Genomic DNA, 6,073 nt, shown 5'->3' on the forward strand with positions numbered 1-6,073 from the left:
CTTACTTGGGAGTAAGTCCAGTTGAGCACAGTGGGGCTTCTGAGTAGACATGCTTGGCTGTCAGTTTATTAACATTACACTAGAAAAATAAGCTGTCAATCAATACAGTACTTTCCATCCTTTTAAGTACAGTATCTTAAACAATTTAAGATCAATGGCACATGGGCAGGTTTGGGGAAACGTAAGACCTGACTATAGGAAAAAATCCTAGGGGAAACATAACAAAATAAATATTCCAGAGTAATCACATTCAAACAATTATTGCCATGTCTACTTTGACCCAATTTTTGTTTCTTTTTCATCATTGATATCCTGCATTCTTTCTCAAAAGGTTTACTCAAGCTGGCTTCCATCCTTCAACAAATGCCAAGCATCTCTAAAGAAACATGATGTAATTATAGCTCAGGTAGAACACAATTTCCGTTCCCTTTAAAACAAAGCCTTCGACAGGTAGGATCTCTCTATAATAATAGTGCCTAGACCCACTGTGGGAGATATAGTTATAGCAGACATCTAAATCTGGAATGCTGTAGCATAGAATGTCCTAGTGATAGAATCATCAGTCCAAATACAATGGTTTAACAGCACTGAATACAGAACTGAAGCAAGTTTATGCTAGTGCACATACTATCTTATGCACTCCCCTTTTCAACTCCTGATTTTGCATGTTGGAAGGGAGAGCGCAGTAAATGAAGGCTGCTGTCACTGCTAGTGGTGGAAGCAAGAAATAAGTTGAATTTTAAAATAAAGGTAATAAAGTGTTCCCTTATGAACCTCTCTTTGAAGTTGGTTAAACAGCCATTCGCTGCAATTATGGTGGTTAATTTGTCATATACAGTGGTACCTCAGGTTACAGACACTTCAGGTTATGTGTTTTCGGGTTGTGCAGCACACCGAACCCAGAAGTACCGGAACGGGTTACTTCCAGGTTTCAGCACTCATGCATGTGCAGAAGCACTAAATCGCTCTTTGTGCATGCGCAGAAGCGCCGAATCGCAACCCGCGCGTTCACAGATGTGGCGCTGCGGGTTGCGAACGCTGCTGGTTGCGAACGTGCCTCCCGCATGGATCACGTATGCAACCCAAGGTTCCACAGTATATATTTATCCAATTACTGTTCTTCACCAACACTTTCTTTAAGAAACCCCATTCTACCCTGTCAAAAGCCTTTTCAGCATCTAAAAGTATAGTATGATGAGCCTCTTATTAGAGTTTATACTTTGTACCACATTAGTCTGTCCTTTAACTTTATTCTCTTTATAAATCCATTTTTGTCTTCTGTACTTGCATAAGTTTTAAAAAATACTCCTTGATCTAGCTGTCAAAAGAGAGTTTAGAGCATTATAATCTGTCATTATCAATGATACTGGTCTTTAAGATTCTGATCATTCTAGAATTTCATCAGATTTTAGTATCAGTACTATATTTACTTTGTTTCAGGTGCTAAGCATCTTACCAGTCTGCCTGATATAATTAAGCAAAACAGGCATAACTATTTATTCAAAGGTTTGATGTAAATCTGCCAATAATCCATCTGGCCATTATGACCTACAGTATTTGTCTTATTTAAAATTTATATTGTTTTCTTGATACCTTAATAGTACTGATGAGGGTTGTACTAAATGACCTTCAGGGTCCCTTCCAACTCAGTGATTTTATTATCATAAGGTTGGAGTCTGGGAAAGAGTCTGCTAAAGTGGTCAAACCACTTGGACAGATGACTAAAAAGTAGCCCTCAACTATTCTGGAAAGGAAAAGCATGTCTTTCTCTCACACATACTCTTGGTGGAGATTATGTAAGCCAGTGAACATAAAGTACTGACTTAAGTTAGAGTTAAAATGCTGGGTTTTGAGCTCTAGAAAAGCTAACAGCATCTTTGGGTGCTGACTGTCTCCTGGAGATCTGAGAGGCAGATTTTGACTGTGTTGACATTTTAAAGACATATGTCTACTTGTGCACAGCTTGGGTATTTATAAATATCAATCAATCAATCATTTATTGTATTTGACTAAAAGCCATTACAAATCTAGTTACAAAACGAGCAAAACCAATCAAACCTATTAAGAATGATCCAGAAATAAACAACCATTTACAGTAAATCAAATAAATGCAGAATGAAAATTCTGTAAGTCTCCTGTGAAATATGTGCTATACCAGTTTGTGTGAAATTCTGAGCAAATGTATAAACATTAAAGTATTGGCATTTGGTAGTTCAGAAAAAGAATCGCTTATCAATAGAAGGAGGTATATTGGAGGAACTAACATGTTTAATAATAGAAAAAGAGACAACTAATTTATCTTTAACATAATATACACATTGCTCTGAAGGTGCACCTTTTATTATTGCATTTCTTTATATCTGGTGCTTAATAAATATAACATAAATACAACACCGTAAGTATTATTATTATTATTATTATTACTCAAACACTCCAAACAACACCTACTAGAGTGCACAGAACAGCAGTCTTAAGGATGTGTCACCTCAGGCACGAGGGGTGCAGTGAGGGATGGTTGTGAAAGCCCCTCTGCATAAGTGACCTTCTGCACAAGCCAAACCTAAGCAACTGAAAGTTTCATTGGTTTCAGTTGAACATATGTAACCAACTCACCTACTGTAATGAATTAAGAGGCATATCTTTGGCAGGATTATGCTAACAGCAATGATAAATGCAACTCTTAGTACTGCTATTAGTAATAGTGTCCTAGCCTCCTCATCAAGAATTGTTGTTGTTTAGTCGTTTAGTCGTGTCCGACTCTTCGTGACCCCATGGACCAGAGCACGCCAGGCACTTCTGTCCTCCACTGCCTCCCGCAGTTTGATCAAACTCATGCTGGTAGCTTCAAGAACACCATCCAACCATCTCATCCTCTGTCGTCCCCTTCTCCTTGTGCCCTCCATCTTTCCCAACATCAGGGTCTTTTCCAGGGAGTCTTCTCTTCTCATGAGGTGGCCAAAGTATTGGAGCCTCAGCTTCACGATCTGTCCTTCCAGTGAGCACTCAGGGCTGATTTCCTTAAGAATGGATACGTTTGATCTTCTTGCAGTCCATGGGTCTCTCAAGAGTCTCCTCCAGTACCATAATTCAAAAGCATCAATTCTTCGGCGATCAGCCTTCTTTATGGTCCAGCTCTCACTTCCATACATCACTACTCATCAAGAATAAATGTGGCTAAATATGCACTGACCCCCAGATGAAGGTTTTTCTGATGTGTTTCTTTTTTGAGAAAATAATAATAATGCTAAATTATAGCTATAATTAGATGTTATCTTTCTCACCCAATCATCTAGAACCCTAACAATCTAATATCATTTTTAACCCAATACTTTGCACCACCACCACCTGATCTAAATATTGGACTTCTTCAGAAGCCTGCTGGAACTGTCATTGGCTTGCCAACAGTTTGCCATTGAATAAAATGGAACATTCCTTCCCAGTGTGGGCTTGTAGCCAGGTCACCATCTACCCATAAATAGCTATCGCCTACAGAGAGAGTGACTAATCTTAAATAGCAGCAAACAAAAAGCTACCGCTCTTTGATTTCTCATTTATGTGTAGTTTTATTTTGTTATACCTTCTTCCTGATTACCTGAGGACACATTTTTAGTTGATGATAGGGGATTTTCAATAGATTAATCTAACCAATTAATAAACTAAATGTTCAGCCTTGCTTAACATACAAAACCAGTGTAAGAATGCAATCTCTCTACAGTGGTGTAGCATGGGTGGGGCCACAGGGACAGTTGTCCCAGGCGCAAAATTATTAGGGGCACAAAATTTCAAAGGAAAAAAATAGAATGTAGTAATAATAAATAGTGCACCCTCCCTATCACACAGAATATATCCCAGTGTTCGAATGGGCAGACTGAGGAAGGGATTTGGGTAACAGCTGGTTGCTAGGGCACCCTCTACACTGACTTTAGAAATATACCGACTCCTGACCAAACCCCCTTCTCACTCTCTACCATGCTCAACGCTCATTGGGCACCGCAACTGGCACTCAGGTAGGTCACCAAGCTACTACCCCTTCATTCCAGCCTATTGGCGGGTGGTGCCAAGGATACTTGCCTTGCCTTGGGCACTGGCAACCCACAATATGCCACTGGCTCTCTGTGACCTCCTTCCTTCCTGTCATTCTGTTTAAAAAGCCAAGATGGTCCTTCCTCAGAGCGGAAAATCCTGGGCAAGATCGTTTACTGCAGCAGTAAGAAATGCTGCTTAAATTTAGCAAATAGGAAAGATTATTTGATAACCTAAGCCATTCCCCTAAATTTATAGCGGCTGCAGCAATCCATAACTGCAACACAGGCATACTTCCAGCCACGTCATCCAGGATGCCTTGCTCTGAAAAAGGACACCCTTGGCCCTTCCTAAAATGAGGCAGACAGGAGGTGGAGGGAGTGATGGACAGCCTTGCTGGGTGAGTGGGAGCAGCTGGTGGGCAGTGATGGAAGCAGGGCTGGGCAGACAATGAAGCAAGGATGTTCAGGGGGCCGGGAGGGCACCACCAGAGACCAATGAACCAGCTTGGCTAAAGAAAAGGACTGGCCTTGTGCGAGAGAATCATTTCTGCCCATCTCCTGCTTGCGGGCTCCTCGTAGGCATCAGTGAGGACAGAATGTGGTGAGAACAGAATAGTGGACTAATGGGCCTTTGGCCTGATCCAGCAAGGCTCGGGAGCCCAGGTCTGATTTCTACAGGAAACAGTGTATCTGGCCCCTAAAATGAAGTGATGGCCTGGGGAACATAGTTTAAGATGTTCCTTTCAGTACTGTGGTAAAGATAAATGCCCTAAAAACACCATCACAAACTACAGTTTGCAAAACATGTAATAGCAGCAAGATAAAGAACATCCTGAAGATGCAGCCACAATTCAACACACCTACTTATATTCCTATAAGTATATTGTGATTTTTAAAAAAATGAAATATGGGTTATATACAATATTCCCTCACAATCCCTTGGTGGGGTGCCAGTATAACACTTTAATAATGAAGATTAACTATAGTTAATATTTATATACTAAAAGGGAGTTCAAGGCTTCCTTTCAGATTTTTGGGCATTGAATTACAAGAGGATCTGTCCTGGAGTGTCAACACAAGGAGGCTTGTGAAGAAGGCGCAGCAGAGACTGTACTTTTTGAGAATTCTAAGGAAAAACCATCTTCCGCAGAAACTGCTGCTTGCCTTCTATCACTGTGCCATTGAGAGCGTGCTCACTTATGGCTTATGTGTGTGGTACGGAAGCTGTACTACCCAGGACAGGATGGGGTTGTGCAGAGTTGTTAAGGCAGCAGAGAGCATTGTTGGCTGCCCACTTTCCACCTTAGAGCAGATTTATGCCACAAGGTGCCATAGGAAGGCACTGGACATAGTAAAAGATCCATCGCATCCTGGTCACTGTCGCATCCTGGTCACTGTCTCTTCGAGCTCCTGCCGTCGGGACGGAGATACAGGACGATGAAGACAAGAACGAGCCGTCTTAAGAACAGCTTCTTCTCCAGAGCGATCTCGGCCCTGAATGGGAAGCCTGGACTTTGAAAGTCATCTAATCTTCCTTGCTGTATTATACTGTATTGTTTTAATTAGTGTTTTTATGGAGCAGTCAAGTAATTTCGTTGTCCCTGAGAGGGGGCAATGACAATAAAGATATTATTATTATTATTATTATTATTATTATTATTATTATTATTATTTCACCCCCTAGTGATTTATCAGGGAAAGGGAAAGTTTTCCACTCAGCAACACTCAATCTTACTTTCACTCCCTCTACAGAGGGTGGAAAGGGGGTTGGTTGCCTTCCCTTTCTGTGCGTCGTTTTATTGGCATTATAGCTGGATTAACTATTGTGCTGAGAGAGCTGGAAAGCTGCAGTTAAACAGAGGCCCTGGCAGCACAGAAAGGTTTGTATCACAGTGTTGTTCAGCAGATAGTAAGGTTTCTGTCAGCAGAGCAAGGAGAGAAGCAAATTCCAGTTATTCCCCTCTCCCCTGTAGCCGCCCACCACATGTTCCCCTCAATCTGTCCTAGAGCATCCCCCAACTCTCAAGCAGATTTAGAGTAGATGTGGG

This window comes from Podarcis filfolensis, assembly GCF_964270895.1.
Source record: "Podarcis filfolensis genome assembly, chromosome: 7".
In the NCBI taxonomy this organism is placed as follows: Eukaryota; Metazoa; Chordata; class Lepidosauria; order Squamata; family Lacertidae; genus Podarcis; species Podarcis filfolensis.